At 35.5% G+C, this 22146-nt stretch overlaps 1 long non-coding RNA gene across 5 annotated transcripts; it reads right to left on the bottom strand.

Annotated features, from left to right (window-relative positions):
• Positions 1-573: 573 nt before the first annotated feature.
• Positions 574-19330, bottom strand: LOC144339545 (uncharacterized). Of its 5 annotated transcripts, none has more exons than XR_013414591.1 (5): positions 19024-19330; positions 8744-8992; positions 7155-7482; positions 4762-6576; positions 574-1563 (listed from the first exon to the last, which is right to left on the bottom strand). It is a non-coding gene; the product is annotated as an uncharacterized LOC144339545 (long non-coding RNA). The 5 variants fall into 5 exon arrangements; XR_013414589.1 differs by lacking the exon at positions 7155-7482 and having other exon boundaries at positions 574-810; positions 1479-1563; XR_013414588.1 differs by lacking the exon at positions 7155-7482 and having other exon boundaries at positions 4762-4931; positions 6416-6576.
• Positions 19331-22146: the final 2816 nt, after the last annotated feature.

The following is a 22146-nucleotide window of genomic DNA, read 5'->3' as shown; positions in this document are numbered from 1 at the left end:
CTTCTTTTTATCATGTGGTACAACATGTCTACTAATTAGGTTACCACCAGTTTTCGACTTTAGGATTTTGCCTTATACTTCTCCAAATGTCAAAATATGGAAAGAGAGCCATTAAACTCCTTGGTCTAGCCATGTTTGAATCCCACTCTTGGGCTTCCTGGTTATATGACTCAACAAATTCCCTTTTACTTAAGCTGGTTTCAGCTATGGCATGTAACTTAAAGTATCCTGACTAATAAATTTTGCATATTTGGAAATGCAAAATGCCTCAATAGAAATAGATTTTTTTCCTAGAAATCTTGTCTGCTTTTTCAGAAGCTTACGTTAGGTAAAAGATGATACTTTGTATGTAGATTCATAGATTACTCAGTATAACTGAGAAATGTGAAGTGAAATGTTTTAGTGATATTCAGCAATTGCATAGCTAATAAAACAGCAATAGAAAATTTGCATATTCTCTTACAGTGAGAGAAGGATTCAATGTAAAGTACACTTTAAGGAAGAACATCTATGTACAATGATGGCATATTTGCTCACTGAATCAAATATTACCAATAAGGACTTAGCAAAACATTGACTTTTATTCTCACTTATAAAATACATTTTATTTTTCTTGCCCATTTAATTTTATGTCCACACAAAATTCACCTTGATTCTTCCTTTTGCTTTCATCTGTTGCAAAGAAAAATCTTTCTACAGATGTTATGCCTACTTCAGATTTCAGAGTAAAATTTAAAAAAAAAAAAAATAAGCTCTCTGTTTTAGTTTCCAAAAGATGATTTTGATTTGCCTTCTGTTTCTAGATGTACCCTGCAAGGAAAAAGCCAGACTGCTACAGGTGGTTTGTTTTTTCTTCCAGATCTTGAACACAAACCATTCTCTTCTTTTCTTTCTCTCTCCTTCTCTCAACGCACAGTCATTCATTTCCTTCTTTGAAGTGGAAATGTGCTTACCCCCTTTCCAATTTTTATTATTTTGAGACACATTTTATGTTAGCGGGCATGCACAATTTTAAAATCAGACACAGATATTAATTTCTCATATCTGGCAAGTCAGGTAAAAATTTGTAAACCAAATGTTTATAAATTACAAAGTTACTTTTAGGACCCTCATTATTATCAATCACCATATTGCCATAACTATTTTGTATGTTCCCCCAAATAGCATTGCTTTTGATGAATGCAGTGTGATTCGGAGTACTCCCAATACACAGTCATTTGACAGTTTTTGTTTTTTTAACACTGGCAAGCATGCAGCAGATTTTAAGATATATTAAAAGATGTTTGTCATATCTAGTATCTAATACCTGTAATCAAACAAAGGCTTTTTTCAAGCCCATTCAGATGATTCATTTTATAGGCACAAGATTACGGTAATTTATCATTCATGTTATTCTCTGGATGGTGTGGTTTTGGTTCAGGCAAAGATTTGCATGTCCCTGTCCCTGCTCAGTGTTCATCTGCTAGCTAGTGTCCTACCTAAGATTAAATTTATGCATTTGGTTTTGGTTCAAGGTTTCTTGTTCCCGCTGGCAAACACAGATGCTCCTTAATTCCTCTCCACCTGAATGTGCATAGAACATAATTATGACAGGAGCTAACATTATCTAAAATGCATTTCCATTTATGCTTGTAGACCAAGGTCAGAACAATTAATCTGAAAGATGGTAGCACCACAGATTATGCCAAACAATATTTTCCCAAGGAATGTGATGCCATATATCACAAATAGGTGAAATATTCATGCAAATTCTCTGCTGGCCTCTTTGTCAACACAGGTTTACTGTCACTAAATATGAAGTTTACAAAATAGACTGCAGGGAATGCAGATGTTTCTAGTGGTATTTCGTGCATATGTTGTAATAATATTGTGAGGGTTAATTTTATATGTCAACTTGACTGGGCCATGGAGTGCCTGGATGTGGGGAAGTTCCGTGTCTGTTGTAAACATCCTGAATAGCAGGTATGGTGATGTTAAATAGTATCACGTTTAGTGTTCCCCACCCCCCTGCACTGTTGCCCAGGCAACTTGTGATATTCAGACAGCACTGCTGGACCATTAAGCTTCTCTAGGTGAAGTCTGGCCCTGTGGGTTGGTGAATCCATAAAGGCTCAGGACACTAGGGTCCTGACAGTACATCACTTTCAAAGGAAATCTTGTGACTCTGATGTTAGAAAGGTAACTTGTTTTTTTAAGAAAACAAAAATAATGTACAACTTATTTATTTTAAAACGTTAAACTAACATTTTTGCCACAAATCAATAATTAAAGAAAGAGCTCTATTAAAACTACTTTCCTTTAGCTTCAAGCTTTCTGAGAACCAGGTAGAACCAATAAAAAAATCATGGCAAATACTCGGGAAATGTTGATGAGCTAGCACATTTCAAGCATAATATTGCTAAAACGTCATTCCTGTTGTCAAAAGATGAAATTACAATAAATTTAGTTATAGATTTAATTGGCTTTTATTTGTGATTCATGACTCAGAGTAGCCTCCATTCTGCAAAATACAATGAGGAATCCCAATGGACAATGGCAGAATGGTGGGTTTTGTAAGGAAGGAACAAGAAAACAGAACAACAGAAAAAAAGCTGATTGGTTAACCTCAGGTTACTTAGTTTACTTTTTTTTTTTTTTTTTGTAAGGGTTAAAACAGAGGCAGCTTGCTTACCACACATTTCAAGTAGACTGAAATGTTCTGTTTTCAGAAAAAATTGGTCTGTTGGGGGATCTATGTGCTTCCTTAGTTTTATTTTCTGGCATGTAGCATGAGTGACTTCATTTTAGTTTGACCTAGTTTACTGGGGCCGAGTGTACAAAGGCCAGACTAAAACAATGGTCTTCCGTAATTTTGTTGAACACTGCTGTTTGGAGCTGGAGCTGGCTTGGGAATCTCTTCCAACCCCCAATTATCTCTCTCTCACCAGGAAAAACAGCCATTGCTTGTGTTACTGCGGGAGGTAATGCAAATATGGGAGGTATACTCATTTGCATTAGAGTCTTCCGTAACCCCCTGTTGGCTATAACTTAGGGTTAAAACCAACTGACAATTAAGCTATCAGGGTAATAATCATTTGGCGGAATTGAAATCTAACACTGTAAACTGTCTTTGTCTTTGACAAAGTCACATAAACAATCAGTGGTAGAAAAGGCCAGTCTTGTTAGTCTACGGGCCTTTCATTATTGCTGTTCTCTATAACTCCTAGTGTCACTTATTACTTCATTCTTTGGGGCACAGGAGTCAGGGCTGTAGACAGCAAACTCTGGTGACCTGGTGACTCTACTTTGACAGCAAGCAACAACTGTGTTCTTTGAACTAATCAGCTCAATATAAATTTTCCTGTTGTGTAGACATGATCTAAAAGACATAAATATTTTGGAATTTGAAGATACTTGTATCAGCGTAAAACCATGGTTTAGAAGTTAATTTTAAAAGCGATGGCCTATGTAGGCTGGATTCTGAGATTCGAGTTTTATTTTCAGGTGAAGTCTTTGTTTAAAAAGCAGGTGTATCATCAGGAAAAAAAAATGCTTATATCAAAGAGCAGAGGAATTTGATCCTGTGAGTGATCATTGCTCTGGGACCATTTTATGCAAATCAATCTGTAAACATTTAGCAGTTAGACAGCTGATGGGAGGGGGAAGATTGAAGAAAATTAGTCAGGTGGAGAGCAAGAAAATTACTCCATCTGATTAGAAAAAGATAATAATGGTGTTTTCACTCAGACCAGCAGCATCGTGGTATTTCTTCATTTCATTTATCTTTCATTTCTGCTTGCTTTGAGACGAGGGTGGGGAGTCTGAAGACTGTGGGACGGCTACACAATGTGGTAAAGATGATCAGAAAGAGTAAGGCAATGGAATACATTTCAGATTAAGACATGGCTATTCAGGTCTCTCATTAAAGAGATGATCAAAAGCTGGAAATATAATTGTATGACTTTTTGCCCAAAGCCCATTGGAGTTTTCATAGCTACCAACAAATTGTGGTTGAAAGAGCTATTCCACCAACGTCTTAGGGAAACCAAGAGCTACTTCCTGACGTATTTAAGAAAATTTTCTTTTAAATTTTAGGTCATAAATATGTACCTTAAAAAAAGTATAGTGTTAAAGACTAGTAATTAGCTATATTTAGTATTTTTCTTATTTATGTAATTAGAGTTTAAGTTTACTTGAGTTGAAACTGAAACAATAACTATATTTTACTTAATTGTACCTGAGTTTGGAACATGAAACCATAATTAAACAAACTGTGGCTAAAGTGTACATTTATTCTAACAAATCAAAAATTAAAAAATAACGGTGAGTGTGATAGCACTGTTCTGTAGCTTCACATTGATGATGGCCACATATATCTGCACTTGTGATAAAATTGCATTAAACTGAACACATACACACACATACTTATAACTTGTGAAATCAGAATAAAGTCAGTGAATTGTATCAGTGTCAATTTCCTGACTGACTGTGCTATAGATATACAAGATGTTCTGCTGGGAGAAATGGGACAAAGTGCTCACCAGTGAGCTCTCTGCATTATTTCTTACAATTGCATGAGAAGCCACAATTATCTCAAAATTAAAAGTTACAATACATGGTGAATATGATGAAATACATGACTCTTTATATTTTTACTTTCTTACAAATTGATATTTAAGCATTGTAAAAGCTAATACTTTTTAAACTACTCTGATAAATTATGAAAGAATTCAGAATCAGCATTTTTTTTTACAAAGCAGAAAGTGATAGGCTTTTACTTACATGCCGTCTATCCATGGTCCTTATTTTAGTCCATCTTCTACTGGTATAACAAAATATCATAGACGAGGTAATTAAGAAACAATAGAAGTTTATTTGGCTTATTGATCTGGAGGCTGGGAAGTCTAAGATCAATGGGCTGCATCTGGTGAGGGCCTTCTTGCTGTATCATACTGTGATGAAAGGCATCACATGGTGCAAGTGGGAAACAGAAGGAGGAAATCAGGCTGAACTTATGCTCTTATCAGGAGCCCACTTCCACAATCACTAACTCATTCTTAAGATAATAGCATTAATCCCTTAATGAGGACAGGCTCTTCATGCTTAATCGTGTCTTAAACATCCCACTTTTTAATACTGACACAACGGCAATTAAAGTTCAAAATGAGTTTTGGAGGGGACATCCATACTAGAACAGGTCTAAGAGAAAAATCTTGAATTACTATTTTGTTCATGCACTGTGGTCATAAAATGCCAGCATGTAACTAGTATAAATTATTTAAAATTAATTCAACAGGACAGAGAAGCAGGAGACAATGTGGTTTATACTAATATCTACTATGACAGTTACTAAAATAGTGTATCATTTTCAAGACTTTTGCTGAATGAGTGGATTATAGTTGCTCTTGCTTAGGGAAGTGGAGGGGTCACTATGTGAGATTATATTAATTTGATTCACTATTGTAACAATGTTACTGTACAGTATGTATATCTCATACAATCATGTTTTATTCATTAAGTATACACAATAAAATTTGTTTTAAAAAATATATTGTACAATGATAGATACATACAATTTTGCTTTGTCAATAAATAAATAAATAAAATTTAAAAGAGACCTACTATGAACATATGAGGAAAACCACATCCTTTGATCACGCATGTAGAAAAGTCAGTTTGAGCAAAAACATTAAAAATTTTAGAGCATATTGAAACATATTTTCCCAAATAATTATCAAATATATAGATAAATTTTAAAAACCACAAACTAGAATGTATTTACTTATTTTTCTTTTACTGTGTCAAATGACTATTGACTATGTGGAATGTTAAAAATTAGTTAAAATAAACTAAGCAACTTGATTTCTTAATTCTTAAAGATCCTTACAAAATATGAATCTATTATTTTTGAACATGCATTCAACTATTTTGAATGGCTTCAGTTTAGTGCTGTGCCAGGTGACAAAGATATAATAGTAAAAATAAAAAATGGGGCTGACCTTAATGGAGTCTTCCACCCAGCTGAGAACTTTTTGAAACAATAATGCTATAATAAAATTTATTGCTAACTAGTAGTGACAGATCTGGTGCTAATTACTCTATATGTATGTTTTCCATTAACGCTCACCATAAACTTTCAAGAAAACCCTGGGAGGAAGGTTTATTTGATAAAGGAAGATTTCAAATGTGATAGAATGAGTTAGAACTCGGAAGAACCCAACATTATAATAAAGTCCATTGATAAATTATAAAGAGGAATATTAATTTAAACTTAAAGCAAAAAATTATTATTATTTGAACTGTAAAAGAGAAGCATTGCATAGGCTCAATATACTGACCTATACAGCAAGGAAATATAATGCTAGTGTACTGCTTTATGTTTCAGGGAAAAAAAACATTATAGTCATATTAATGAAAACAGTTTACTGGTACTCACCTTTTAAGTAGACTAACATAAATTATTTTTTTAAAATGAAAAAGATTATGGGCTGGGCGCATTGGCTCACACCTGTAATCCCAGCACTTTGCAGGGCAGAGGCAGGCAGATCACGAGGTAAGGAGATCCAGACCATCCTGGCCAACATGGTGAAACTCCGTCTTTAATTAAAAAAAAAAAAAAAAAATTAGCTGGGTGTAGTGTTGCACACCTGTAAGTAATCCCACCTACTCAGGATGCTGAAGCAGGAGAATCACTTGAACCCAGGAGATGGAGATTGTAGTGAGCTGAGATCGCACCACTGCACTCCAGCCTGGCGACAGAGCGAGACTCCGTCTAAAAAAAAAATATATATATATATATATATGATTATGGGAGAAAATATAAAGAACAGCACAGAGTTACAGTTGCTAGAGGCTGAGAGGTAACAGGAAGTTAGGAAAGATGCAGAGAAGGAATATCAAGATAGACCTCTGATGGTTGATGGAACAAGGAATGGAATTTAAGGATATTTGAGATTGAAGAGATCATTTCCACCAAAGAAGAGCGTATACTTTATGTAAGGATGGATTCTAAAATAAAATAAGACTTTGAAGCAGATAGTTCATATTGGATATATTGAGCAAAATCAGATTTCTGGTCCAAAAATGAAGATTTGGATATTTGTAAATATATAGAGTAAAATAAGTAGCTTCATGACTATCAAACCTTAGATGTATACCAAGATTGTGATTTTTACCCATGTAATTCTCCACATTTTCAGGCAATGAATCTTGCCTAAGTGTTCCAGTCTGCATGCAGCCAAACTTTATTCCTGATTTTTGTTCTTAGAAGTCATGATACTGATTGCCAGTCAACACCCAGCCCTTCTCAATCCTGTCCATCATCTTGACCTAGTGCCATAGAAATCTAATCCTTGAAAATGTCAATCTTGATTCCTGTTAAGAACACGTGCTTCTTTCACTGTGCATGGTGTACATGGTCCTCACTAAGAGATTACAGTTTGTAAGCATTTTACTTGCTGAAAACCACCAGCACAACCAAGTACTGTGGTAGCAATGCAATACCTGGAAAGAAAATGATTCCCAATTTAGACCTAGTGAAGTATTGAGAAATTCTTAAAAATAATTGTTGATCTGAGGTAATTTGTTTTACAGGAGTAGACTTGCAACATAAAGCACATTATTTCTGCATCTGTTACAGACATCATGTTTGTTTAAAAGCATTTAGGCAGTAACAGTTTTGCTAAATAAGGCAGGTATGTAAGACGCAAAACTTCAGAGATGGCAATGGTAATGATTTTGTTTTAAAAGTTGTCTCAGAGAGGGCGTCACACCTCCAGTTTGCTTTCCTGTGAGGTTTAAAGGAAAGAGCATGGGCTTAGATATTAGCAGCAAAACTGGAACAGGCACCCAGGGAATTACCTCAGGCTGTTTCAGTTTACTTGACTGCAGAATGAAGATCTACTATCATCATTCACTGAATGGCCAACAACATGTTTGAACACCGAGCGGTAACAGCTAGCGTGTACTGGACACTTACTGTCTGGCAGCCTCTGTACTAAGTCATGAATCTCATTTGATTCTTCCAATTATTAGAATCCCCATTTTAAATAGGAGGACTTTGAGCATTGAAGGTCACAGAGGTCCTAGTTCATTGTAAGGCTAAGTAGTGGAAAAGAGATAGAAACATATGTATTTTCAGTTCCCAAGTCCTCATGCTTAAATGCTACCCAAGATGGCCACTTTATGTGAACTCAAAGGTTCCCACAGTCCAGACGTGGTGACTCATGCCTGTAATCCCAGCACTTTGGGAGTCTGAGGCAGGAGGATTGCTTAAGCCCAGGAGTTTAAGACCAGCTTGGGCAACATACAGAGACCTTGTCTCTACAAAACATAAATAAAATAAAATAAACTGGGCATGGGGTGCACACCTGTAGTTCCGGCTACTCAGGAGGAGGAGGCGGGAGGACTGTTTGAGCCTGGGAGGTCAAGGCTGTAGTGAGTTGTGATCATACTACTGCATTCTGGCACTCCAGTCTGGGCGATAAAGACCTTGGTTCCCACAGCTCAAATATTCTGTTTGTAGCTTTCAATTCCTGTTCCCTGAACCTTGCTGGTGGGGCTCACAGCTACCGTAAGACATTCCAGTCCACATATGTACAAAGTGCAATTTGTAGACTGGGTAACATTATACACATACAGAATCAATCAAGGAAATCATAAAATCATAGAAGAGATTGTGAACATGGTAAAAAATGTGGGGGAGAGTGTTTAGGATTTTAAGATATGAATCTTGGAAAAATTTAAGAACTAATAGACAGCTCACCAGAGGAATTAATAGAAGACAACTTGATGGAGATGAGTGCTTCTGATTCAGTGCCCCCTCATGAGGAAGATTTAGAAGTACCAGAAAACAAATTGACATTATACAGTCTGGCAGAAGGATTCCAATTATCTAAGACTGCTTTTGATGTCTTTTATTGAGATGGTGTCTCGCTCTGTTGCCCAGGCTGTAGTGCAGTGGTGCGATCTCAGCTCACTGCAAGCTGACATGGACTCTTCTATAATATAGGCACTGAAATTAAACAAACAGTGAAAGAAGGATTGGTACTGTGTGGAAACATTTCTAGATAAATGAAAAAGCAAAAGAGTTGGACAAAAATTATAACATACTTCAGTAAAGTTTTGGCATGCGTGCCTGCATCTCCTGCCTCTCCTTTCACCGCCTCTACCTCTTCCATCTCTGCCACCCCTGAGACAGTAAGAACAACCCCTCGTCTTCCCCCTTTGCTCAGCCTACTGAACATGAAGACGATGACGAGGGACATCTTTATGATCATCCACTTCTACTTAATGAATAGTAAGTACACTTTATCTTCCTTATGATTTTCTTCATAACATTTTCTTTTCTCTAGCTTACTTTGTTGTAAAAATATAGTGGATAATATATATGTGAAATATGTGCTAATGGACTGTTTACAGTAGCCGATTTATTAGTAGGTAGGCTTTGGGGGAGTCAAAAGTTATATACAAATTTTTGACTGCACAGGGTTTAGCAGTCAAATCTCACATTGTTTAGGAGTCAACTGTATGTAGATGTCATGTTTTGTTTATTCATTTATCCATTGATGAACATTTAGGCTGTTCTATATCTTGGCTATTCTGAATAATGCTGCAATGAACAAGAAAGTGAGAAAATCTTGTCAAGAATCACATTTCATTTTCTTTGGATACATACTCAGAAGTGGGATTACTGGATCGTATGATAATTTAATTTTAATTTTTTGAGGAACCTCTATACTGTTTTCCATAATGGCTGCATCAATTTACATTACCATCAACAGTTTACAAGAGTTTTCTTTTCTCCACATCCTCATCATCACTTTATATCTTTTGTCTTTTTGATAATAGCCATTCTAAGGAGTGGCTGGGTATCACTTCAGGTGTGAAGTGATATCTCACTGTGGATTTGATTTATATTTCCCTGATTAATAATGTGGAGCACGTTTTCATATATCTTCTGGCTACTTTCATGTCCTCTTTGGAGAAATGTCTATTCATGTGGTCTGCTCATTCTTTAAATCAGTTATTTTTTTGTGTGTGTATGTTATGAGGTTGTACAAGTTCCTTACATATTTTCGATGTTATCCCCTTATCAAATGTATAGTTTGCAAATATTTTGTTCCATTCCATAGAACATTCTATGGAATGTTTCGTTTGCTGTGCAGAAGCATTTAAATGTGATGGAATACAGTTGTCTGTTTTTTGCTTTTGTTGCCTGTGCTTTTGGTGTCATATCCAAAATATTATTTCAAGACAAATGTTGAGAAGCTCTTTTCCTGTTTTCTTCTAGGATTTTAAAGTTTCATCTCCTATGATGAAGTCTTTAATCCATCTGAATTTGATTTCTGTATAAGATGTGAGATAAGAATGCAATTTCACTATTCTGCATGTGGATATCCAGTTTTCTGGACACCTGTTATTAAACAAACTGTCTTTTTCCCTTTGTGTGTTCTTGGCACCTGTGTCAACGATCAGATTTCTGGAAATGTGTAGATTTATTTCTGGGCTCTCTATTCTATTTCATTGGTTTATATGTCTGTTTTTGTGATAGTATCATACTGTCTTTATAACTGTAGTTTTATAATATATTTTGAAATCAGGAAATGTGATGCTTCCAGCTTTGTTATTCTTCGTTAAGATTGCTTTGGCTCTTTGGGTTCTTTGTGGTTCCACATGAATTTTAGGATTATGTTTTCTATTTCTGTAAAGAATGACATTGAGATTTTGATAGATATTGCATTAAAGCTGTAGATCGCTTTGGGTAGTATAAACATTTTAACAATATTAATTCTTCCAATCTATCAGCATAGAATGTCTCTTCATTGATCCATCTTCTTTAATTTCCTTTATTAATGTTTTATGATTTTCAGTGTACAAGCCTTCCACTTCTTTGATTCAAGTATTCCTAAGTATTTTACTCTTTTGTTACTATTGATAACAGGATTGCTTTCTTAATTTACTTTTTGGACAGTTTATTGTTAGTGTATATCAATGAAGCATTTCTGTAGATTAATGTTGTATTCTACAATACCACTGAATTAATTTATTAGTTTCAATTTTTTTGTTGTTTCTTTTGAGTTTTTAAAGTTTTCTACAAATATGATTACATATTCTGCAAGCAGAGACAATTTTACTTCTTCGTTTCCAATTTGAATGACATTTATTTCTTTTCCTGCCTCATTGTTCTACCTAGAATTTCCAATGCTATTTTGAATAGAAATAGTGAGAGTGGGCACATTATCTTTTACTAGATCTCAGAGGAAAAACTTTTTCATCACTGATTATGATGTTAGCTGTGGGCTTCTCATAAATGGCCTTTATTAAGTGTTGCAGTGAGTTTGTTCTTTGTCTATTTCGTTGAGGTATTTTTTTTTTTTCATGAGCAATTGTGGAATTTTGTCAAATGCTTTTTCTGAATGTATTGGGATTATCATGTGATCCATTAATATAGTGACTCACATTGATTGATTATGTCAAAATATCTATGCATCCTAGGGATAAATTCCACTGGGTCATGGTGTATAATCCTTTAATGTGCTGCTGAATTTGGTTTGCTAGTATTTTATGATGGATTTTTACATCTATCTTCATTAGATGGATATTGGTCTGTAGTTTCCTTGTGGTACTTTTTTTTAGCTTTGGTATCAGGGTGTTGCTGGCCTCATAAAATGAGTTTGGAAGTATTTCCCCCACTTTTTTTTGAAGTATTAAGAAGCGTTAGTATTCTTTGAATGTTGGGTAGAATTCACCTATGAAACCATTTGGTCCTGGACTTCTCTGCATTGGTAGGTTTTTGATTACTGACTCAATCTTTTATTTGTTACTGGTTTGTTCAGGCTTTCTATTTCTTTCAGATTCAGTCTCAGTAGGTTGTACATTTGTAGGAATTTATGCCTTTCTTCTGAGTTATCCAATTTGTTGGCATATAATTTTTTATAATAATCCCTTGTGATCCTTTTTTTTCTGTGGCATCCATTGCAATATCTCTTCTTTTATTTATTTGAGATTCCTCTCTTTTTTTTCTCATTCTAGCTAAGCATTTGTTGATTCCGTTTACTTTTCTAAACACCAACTTGTAGTATTGTGGTTTTTCCCATTAATTTTCCATTCTCTTTTATTTATTTCTGCTTTATTCTTTATTATTTCCTTCCTTCCACTAACTTTGGGCTTTACTTTGTTCTTTTGCTAGTTCATTGAGATGTAAAGTTAGGGTGTTTATTTGAGAACTGTCTTTCTTAGTGTAAGCATTTATCACAATAAACTATCCTGTGTGTACGGCTTTTGCTCCACCCCATAAGTTGGGTGTGTTGTTTTTATTTTTGTTTGTCTTTAGATATATTTAAAATTCATCTTTGATTTTCTATTTGACCCAACGATTACTCAAGAGTATATTGGTTAGTTTCCATGTTTTTGTAAATGTTCTTATTCTCTTATTGTTAATGATTTCTAGTTTCATTCCATTCTGGTCAGAAAAGATACTTCGTATGCTTTCAATCTTAAATTTGCTATGACTTGTTTTTTAATCTAATGTGACCTAGCTTAGAGAATCCTTTGTGTTCACCTGAGGAGAATGCACATTTTTCTGCTGTTGGTTTGAAAGTTTGGTGTATGTCTGCTGGGTCCATTTGGCTTATAGTGTTTTTCAAGTATTCTTTTTCATTATCGATTTTCTGTGTAGATATTTTCTTGAAAGTGGATACTGAAGTATCCTACTCATAGTATTGCAGTCAATTTCTTCCTACAGATCTGTAAATACTTGCTTTATATGTTTAGGTGTTCTGATGTTGGGTACATACATATTTAAGCTTGTTATATCTTTCTATTGAATTCACAGTTCTATCATTATATAATGACTTTCATTGTCTCTAAGAAGCAGTTTTTGACTTATAATCTATTTTGTCTGATATACATATGTGTACCTGCTTTTTTTTGGTTACCATTTGCATGAATTATCTTTCCATCTCTTCACTTTTTGACTTCGTGTAGCTTTTTAAGTCTAAAGTGAATTTCTTATAGACAGCATATAGTTAGATCTTATTTTTAAAAAATTACACAGCCACTCTATGTCTCCTCATTGGAGAGTTTAATCTATTTACATTTAAAGTTATTATTAATAGGGAATAATTTACTGTTGTAATTTTGCTACCTTTTTTTCTGTCTGTCATGTAGTCCTTTGTTCCTGTTTTTCTTTCTTGCTGTCTTCCTTTGTAGTTTTGTGTGTGTGTGTGTGTGTGTGTGTGTGTGTGTGTGCTGATAGTCTCAGATTCATTTGTCTTTTCCTTTTGTATAATTTCTCTCTATACTTTTTCCATGGGGCTTTATAAAATATCTTATTGCTATAACAATTATTTTAAGCTGTTAACACCTTCACTTTCATAAAAAACTCTACATTGTTACCTCTTGTCTCTTCAACATCGTATGTTATTGATGTCACAATTTATATCTATTTGCATTACATATCTATTAACATAATTTTAGTTATAGTTTTGTTAATTTTTTTAACTTATACGCTATAATTAATAGTGATTTACCTGCCACCTTTACAATAACACAGTATTCTATATTTGTACATAATATTTTTAGCAATGACTTTTATATATTTTTATGATATCATATTGCTGTTTAGTGTATTTTTATTTCAACTTGAAGAACTCCCTTTAGCATTTCTTGAAAGGCACATAGAGTAGTGATTAACTATCTCAGACTTTGTTTATCTAAGAAAATATTTTTCTTTCCTTCATTTTAGAAGGAATCTTGCCTGATATAGTATTCTTGTTTGTTTTGTTTGTTTATGTTCATCACTTTGAATATATCATCCCACTCTCTCTAGCCTGAAAAATTTCTGCTGAAAAATCTGCTAATAGTATTAGGAAGTTTCCCTCATATGTGGCAAGTTGCTTTTCTCTTGCTGCTTTCAAAATTCTCTCTTTATCTTTAACTTTTGTCAGTTTAATTATAATGCGTCTTGCTATGGGTCTCTTAGGATTTATTTATCTTATTTTGTGCCCTTTTGGCTTCCTGGATCTGGATGTCTGTTTACTTCTAACGATTTGGGGAATTTTCTACCATTATTCACTTGAATAAGCTTTCTGTCGTTTTTTTCTCTCTTTTCTCCTTTTAGAACTTGCATAATATATGTTTATTTGCTTGATTGTGTCCCATGACAATGTTTTTCATTCATTTTCTTGTTTCCTTTTTACTTCTCCAGATGCTTTCCAAAGAGCTGTATTCAAGTCATTTCTTCTCAAATGACTTACCTGCTTGATCTAGCCTGTTGTTGAACCCCTCTATTGAATTTTTATTTCAATTATTATATTCTTCATCTCTATGATTTCTTTTTAGTACTTTAAAATATTTTCTGTCTCTTTGTTGAAATTCTACCTTTTCTCACATATTACTCTCCTGAACTTGGGGGTAACTTTATGGCTTTTATTTTGAATTCTCTGTGAATTCTAAGCCACATATCTTCATTTTCATTGGAGTAAATTTTTTATTTATCATGTTCTTTTATTTAAAACATATTTCCCTCTTCAAAATTGTTTTAATTCTCTGTGTTGATGTGTGTGCATTAGAAGAAACAGCTATCTTTTCAAGTCTTCACAGACTGAACTCATATAAAATAAGACACTAACCAATAAGCATAACCAGAGATTTTGGATGCCTCTCAAATGTCCATGCTCATTCAAACCTCTGTCTCAAACCCAGGAGCCTGGAATGTGCCAAATTCCACCAGTGTCCCAAGACAGGAAGGCAGAAGCCAGTCCATCTAGTAGCAACTAAAAAAATTGGGGCATTAGATGACTGGTCCAATCCCTTCTCTCCTCAGAGAGAAGCTGGAAGCTGGAGTTTATCACCTACTTACTCCTCTTTGAGCTGGGGAGAAGAGCTATAGCAATGCTTGTACTCTTGTTCATTCTGTTCACTCTTTCAAACTGTTTTTTTTTTTTTTTTTGCTCTCTGCAGCTCCCAGGGTCCTAGCAGATGGCAGATCCCAGTGGCTCTCAGGGATCGTCAAGTTATAAGCCAATCCCTTGGGTAGCAGGCAGAAAAGTTGGTCAGCTAGGTATGCAGTGAAACTCCCAGGGAGAAGCTGAAAGAAGCCAGATAATTGGGGCACTAGATGTGCAGTCCAACTCCTTCTAGAACTAATTTCCTCTTCTTATAAAGAGGGCAGTGATATTGAATTAGAGCCCTCTCTAACAATCTTATTTTAACTAAATTACCTCTTTAAACACCGTATCTCCAAATACAATCACATCGTGAGGTACTAGGGGTTAGGATTTCGACACATAAATTTGGCAGTAGGAAGGAGGGAGTCCAGCCTCTATCACTGCTCCCTTCTCTCACAGAGAATTGCATGTGCATGTATGGGGTTTCTCAAAACCTTCAAGTCTCTGATTTTCCCTGCTACTTCGTGGCTTTTCTTCTGTAGGCTTTTGTTGGCTCTACTTCCTCTTCTTGTCCTCTGCTTTTCTCTATCTACTCACACTTTTTATAGAAAGTTTCATCCAATCTCCCCTTAGGGATTCTAGTGGCCATCTTAAATTCAACATGGCCAAAACAGAAATTTTGATAACTTTAATCCTCAAATAAATTCCTCCTGTCTCTTCTAATTACTACCATTGCTAAGAATCAAAACTTTGGAGTCATTTAAGCTTTTTATATCCTCACACCATGCATTCAATGCAGAAAAAAAATCCCATTGGCTCCACCATGAAATATAAATTCTGATTTCCAAATTACATTCTCACCACTTCAATGGCTATACCATCCTCGTTCAAGTCTACACTATGTCAAATTATAGCCATTTATTCCTAAGTAGTTTCCATGCTTTTAAAAAATTCTTTGATTCTCTACATTTCCCTAGATTGATCTTTTAAAATTATAATCCTGAATTGTGGTTATGTGATGTATACATGTGTAAGACATGTGGTCTGTACATTTAAGATTCTCTTGGTTTGCTTTATGTACATTTTTAATTCAATTCCAGTGGATGCAGAGAAAACAAACATGATTCAGTTAATTTCTTATCCCTTCTCAGATATCTTCAGTGGCTAAACATTATGTTCTGCAAGTTTCATATTCTGGGTACCCTGGAGCCCCTTACTTCATTTGTCACTGTCTGTCACTTATTCCACACTTTTACACTGTTTGCACTGCTCTTCTTACTATTTTTTTGTCAAGTTATTGTTTATCTTAGGGTTTTATACCTGTGCCTCAAACACCTTTTTTAAAAACATCACTTCTGTCCTTTTCAAATATCACTCCATTGGAGAAGACCCTACCTGATTGCTCTAGAGCAAATAACATAGCTCCTCTTTCATTGTTCTTTGTCTTCTCTCACTCAATTTTTTTCCTTCACAGAAATGATATCTTCAGAATATTATATATTTAGGTATTTTGATATTTTGTCTGTTTTCTCCATTAGTGTATTCCCAAACCTACAATAAGGCTTAGTACGTTGCTAGTACTCAGTAAGTATTCTGAATGACATAACAAAATATGCCTATAAAATCAAAACAACTTAAAAAATTATTTTGAAACCTAGGGCCCTGGTGGTGTAGGTACCCAAGGTAATCTCCTGGGCAATGGAACAGAACAGAGGCCTCTGAAATAAGACCACACACCTACAACCATCTGATCTTTGACAAACCTGACAAAAACAAGCTGGGGAAAGAATTCCCTACTTAATAAATGGTGTTGGGAAAACTGGCTAGCCATAGGCAAAAAACTGAAACTGGAACCCTTCCTTACACCTTATACAAAAATTAACTCAAGATGGATTAAAGACTTAAATGTTAGACCTAAAACCATAAAAACCCTAGAAGAAAACCTAGAAATACCATTCAGGACATAGACATGGACAAAGACTTCATGACTAAAACACCAAAAGCAATGGCAACAAAAGCCAAAATCAACAAATGGGATCTAATTAACCTAAAGAGCTTCTGCACAGCAAAAGAAACTATCATCAGAGTGAACAGGCAGCCTACAGAATGGGAGAAACTTTTTGCAATCTATCCATCTGGCTAATATCCAGAGTCTACAAGGAACTTAAACAAATTTCCTAAAAATAACAACCCCATCAAAAAGCAGGTGAAGGATATGAACAGACACTTCTCAAAAGAAGTCATTTAAGTGGACAACAAACATATGTAAAAAAGCTCATCATCACTGGTCATGAGAGAAATGCAAATCAAAACCACAATGAGATACCATCTCATGCCAGTTAGAATGGCAATCATTAAAATGTCAGGAAACAACAGGTGCTGGAGAGGATGTGGAGAACTAGGAACGCGTTTACACTGTTGGTGGGAGTGTAAATTAGTTCAACCATTGTGGAAGACAGTGTGGTGATTCCTAAAGGATCCAGAACTAGAAATATCATTTGATCCATCAATCTCATTACTGGGTGTATACCTAAAGGATTATAAATCATTCTACTATAAAGACATATGTACATGTATGTTTATTGCAGCACTGTTCACAATAGCAAAGACTTGGAACCAACCCAAATGCCCATCAGTGATAGTCTGGATAGAGAAAATGGCACATATACACCATGTAATACTATGTAGTCATAAAAAAAAAATGAATGCATGTCCTTTGCAGGGACGTGGATGAAGCTGGAAACCATCATTCTCAGCAAACTAACACAGGAACAGAAAAACAAACACCATGTTCTCACTCATAAGTGAGAGTTGAACAATGAGAACACATGGACACAGGGAGGGGAACATCACACACCAGGGCCTGTTGTGGGGTGGAAGACAAGGGGAGGGGTAGCATTAGGAGAAATACCTAATGTAGATGATGGGTTGGTGCAGCAACCCCCCATGGCACATGTATACCCAAGTAACAAACCTGAACGTTCTTCAAATGTATCCCAGAACTTAAAGTACAGTAATAAAAAAAAATCATTTTGACTACAACTTTGAGACTATTTTGAAGAAAATATTTTACATTTTACATATTTTACATGAAGCAGAGCTTCAGCTTAAATGGAATCTGTTGGAGGTAATTCCATGAAGCAAAAAACAAAAAACAAAAAAACAGAAAAGGAGGAAAAATATCTATTTTTAATTCTATGCAAATTTAACAGTTAAACTTTACTAAAATTTGATCAAAAATTACTTTTGCTTTCATACACAATCAGAGAGACAAAGCTCATATGGCATATATATGCTTTTTCTCTAAACATTTGCAGTTAAATAAAGCCCTGCCATTTAAAAGATGTTTTCAAATGGAAAGAATTATGCAAGTACAACTATCCCCACACTATGTAAACAAGATGTACCCCAAAACATGTAATGAGTTTTGGCCATTTTAATCTGCTTTTAGTATATTAGGGAAAGACTCTATTTCTAAAAAATAACATTCTGAAATATTTTGTAAAACAAAGCAATGATTTACAATACTAATATTCTGCCTCTAAGTTTCAGTACTTTAAAAATCTTGGAGAAATCTTAATTTATTAGACCCTTTTTATATTTAAAAATATAATCGTTCTAAGAATAATTATAATAACAATGAAATGATCACAGGGTAATTATAAAATGAAATAAAATAATTATGAGCAAACATTATAAAGTACAATAGTTTTTAAATACTAGCAATTATTCTTCAAGCAAAAACAAGAAGTATTTGAAGGCTCGTGGTTTGATGCACAGTGACAGAACAAGGGAAAATTTTATTTCATCTCTAAAATAAGAAAACCATGTTTGAAATAAAAGATACAGAAACTTTTTCAATTAAGCAGTGCCTGATAAATATAACTGGTTAATCTTGACAATAAAAGTCAATCTTATAATCACTTTTATTTTTTGGTAAGTTTTAATTTTGGTTCAATTGATTGTCTATAAACTTAGCATCATTTTCTCAAGTTTTCCTTCTCCTAAAATTGAGTATGAATTTACTCTTAAAAATGAATTGCTTACCTTTCCAATTTTTAAGAAATATCCTTCAAAGTGTTAATTAGGACTTATAGACACACTAAACAACAAGCTCCCAAGTAGAAATACCTTATTTTTCTGTGTGTCCTACCTTTCCTTGTCCTCACCAACCGATGACCACAAATAACGTTATGCTTCTTTATTCAGTCAAATAATAATGGCATAAGACCCAGGCTATGTACTTCCTTCCCAGGAATTACTTCCGCATAAAAGGTTTCCCACATGTTTCTGAGAGTTTTCTTCCAGACAGTTCTGCACTACGTGACTCCAACGCAAGAGCCTCAAATTTTTTTACCTGGCAGTTTTCTTACCACCAGTCGTCCACCCCTGTTGCCAAAGATACTTGTGAAGCAGGAGCTTTGCTGGGCAAAGCTGTTTGTGCTGATGCTTCTACTACTTCCGCCATACCTATCTCAGGTGTGGTTGCTGTTCATGAACCTGTTCAAAGGTCAGTTTGTCTACTCTTAACTGCTGCACAGATGTTGGCTGCTTCTGGAAGCCAGGCCCTGCACTGCTCTGCTGTGACTACTAATGGCAACCTCACTCTATCCTGCTGCTGGCAAACAGCAGAAGCCTGCTGCCCCTACTCACTTCCATACTGGCCCTACGTTACTGGAGAATGCCATTCCACTCCAGGAATCACTGTAGGCCTTTCCAGACTTGGAGTTTATTCTCCCCTAGCTCCAGGCCCTAGAAGAAAGACCGTCCTCCATCTCAGTTCAGGTTTGTGCCTGACAATCTACCCCAGGATTAACTACTACTTGGGATGATTGACAGTGGGAATACCCTTTCCCTTCAGGGAATAATTCTATCTGAACCCTCCAAGTTATAGACTTGACCTATGACCCTGACAAGACCATTAAAAATTAACCCAACATTGGCAAATTTCCTGAAACCCAACTATTCAGTCTTTCTTATGATCACTTTGCTACTTATGTTAAAACCAGACTGCTACTTGATAACTTGAAAGCTTTTAAAGTTGGAACTGAATGACCATCCAGGCTGAATACAGTTAATAAATCTTAACAATGAAGCTCATTTTGTTAAAGGCTACCAGTAACTATGTAAGTAACACTTTATAGTGTACTTAACATTCTTTATAATTTAACTAGAGGCAATAACTCAACATATCTGCTAATTTCTAGCTTTTTACTGATCTTCAACATACTAGTTATAATTTGATGACAATATCAGACATGCCCTCAGTGAGAATTATAATTTGATTTCTCTAAATAAAATATACATTATAAATATAAAATATATATTGGAACTACATGTTTAGAAATTTTGAGTCTTGCATACATGGGCACGTACCTAATGTATACCCATTGTCTTATGGGGGATGGTGCTCTCATCTGGAAGCAAATCTGTGTCCAAGTGCTCTTTGTTCTTATCACTCCACTATTAAATAATTGCCTAAGACTTGAGAAGTATCTAAATAAGAATATTACGTAATAAGATCTACTGGACTTAACTCTGTTCCCAGATGTTCAAACTGATATTGACTTTAACTCTCTTACTCAGAACATCTATTATATGTGACCATTCATGTACAAATGAGGCTAAGTAATTATGCAGGGTATTAGCATATTGGTGCACAGTGATGTGAAGTGAATTCCAGATTAACCCTCTGAGCTTTTATACGAAAGTGGGAAGAAACCGACATCCATTTAAATACAACAAGAGATGCTCTTTTATTCTACTGAGAGGCATTTCTTCAAGTGAACTTTAGGATCATCATGTTCAGGCACAAATACAATGAAAGTTACAAATCTCCATACTTTACAATGTCGTTTTATATCTAAGAGTCTGTCTAGTTCAGAGTAAAAACAGAATTAAAATTTATATTTGGACTTAGGCAAAATATCCTGATATATAGTTCCAGCTCTATGCTTTTATTTGCAAAAGACTTTGAGTCTCTTCATAAATAACTTGTGCACACTTCAGGATCAGAATACATTTGAATATCTGCTGACCCTTGGAGAGGGTTCAAATGAATCTCAACTACAGAGAGTGCTATGAGATCTTTGAGAGGATGTGAAGGAAGAAATAGTCTCATCAGTCCGTGTGGATTTGGTAACAGCCTGAATTGTAAGGGTCAGTGATTCCGAGGACAGTAACAGGCTGCATTTGAACTCACTTTTCCCAAGGCCTCTATGCAGTTCCTATGTACCCTGTTGAAGAGTGCTGAATATTAAAAACCAGGATTCCTAGTGGGGCAAAATTAGAATTTATTACCCAAAATAGGACATTTTTGAGAGGCAGCAAGGATTCTACAAAAAGCACCAAAGATTTACAGGTGGACTTTAATGGTAAAGAGTTCTGAAAGCCATAGGCAAGAGTGACTCAGAGGCAGAGACCCAAAGTCAAGTCATGAAGGCAAAGATTTCTGAGTTTCATTCACCATCTGCTGTGTAGCAGAAGCAGCTTGCAGCTGTAAAGTAGTCTGTGCAGAGAGTGGTGGGTCAGTCACACAGGCATGGAGCAGCAGCCTGAGGGAGTCCATGCAGTGACCCTGGGTGGGTATGGCCGTGATCCCCAATGACCGTAGGAACCATGGAAGGCTTAAAGCAGAGGAGAGCCACAGCATGGATGGCGATGTGAGTAAAAGGGATAAAAGACTGACCAAATGTCCTGGTTTGCTTGAGATGGTCCTGGCATAATTATTCATGGTACTTCTGTATTAGGTGCTGTTAGTGACTCACTCAGATTATTTTGCAGCCTGTTGTACCCATATCTCGATTGGTGTGTAGACTGCTGATGGCTTACAGCTGACATCACATCAGCCCTTTCTGCACAACACACACACACTTAAATGCAGAATTGCCTCAGCTTTCAGAAAGAAAGAGGCCCTTCAGGAGTGAGTCACAGTCAATGGTGCGGTTTAACCTAAAGAGCACTCCCTTGCTGAATCACGTCCACATGAATCCTCGTTTCAGATGGGCTCCACATCCAGGGCAGTTGTTCTAACGCAGCCTTTTTCACTCTCAATTGGGTCCTGATTTGGATGATAAATTTGCCCTAAGTGTCAAAGTCTAGCACAGGCAACATCAACAGAGGCAAGCAGAGTGAAGGTGAGTCCTGGTTGGGAGAATCAGTGAGACTGCAAGACAGCAGCAGGCAGGTGGAAAGAAATGAAGAGAGATTGTGGGCAGACCATATATGACAGCCCTATGCTAGAGATTTCATAGCTACACGGTACAGAAGAGGGATG

This window comes from Macaca mulatta, chromosome 2, assembly GCF_049350105.2.
Source record: "Macaca mulatta isolate MMU2019108-1 chromosome 2, T2T-MMU8v2.0, whole genome shotgun sequence".
NCBI lineage: Eukaryota > Metazoa > Chordata > Mammalia > Primates > Cercopithecidae > Macaca > Macaca mulatta.
This window is presented reverse-complemented; position numbering and strand designations above follow the sequence as displayed.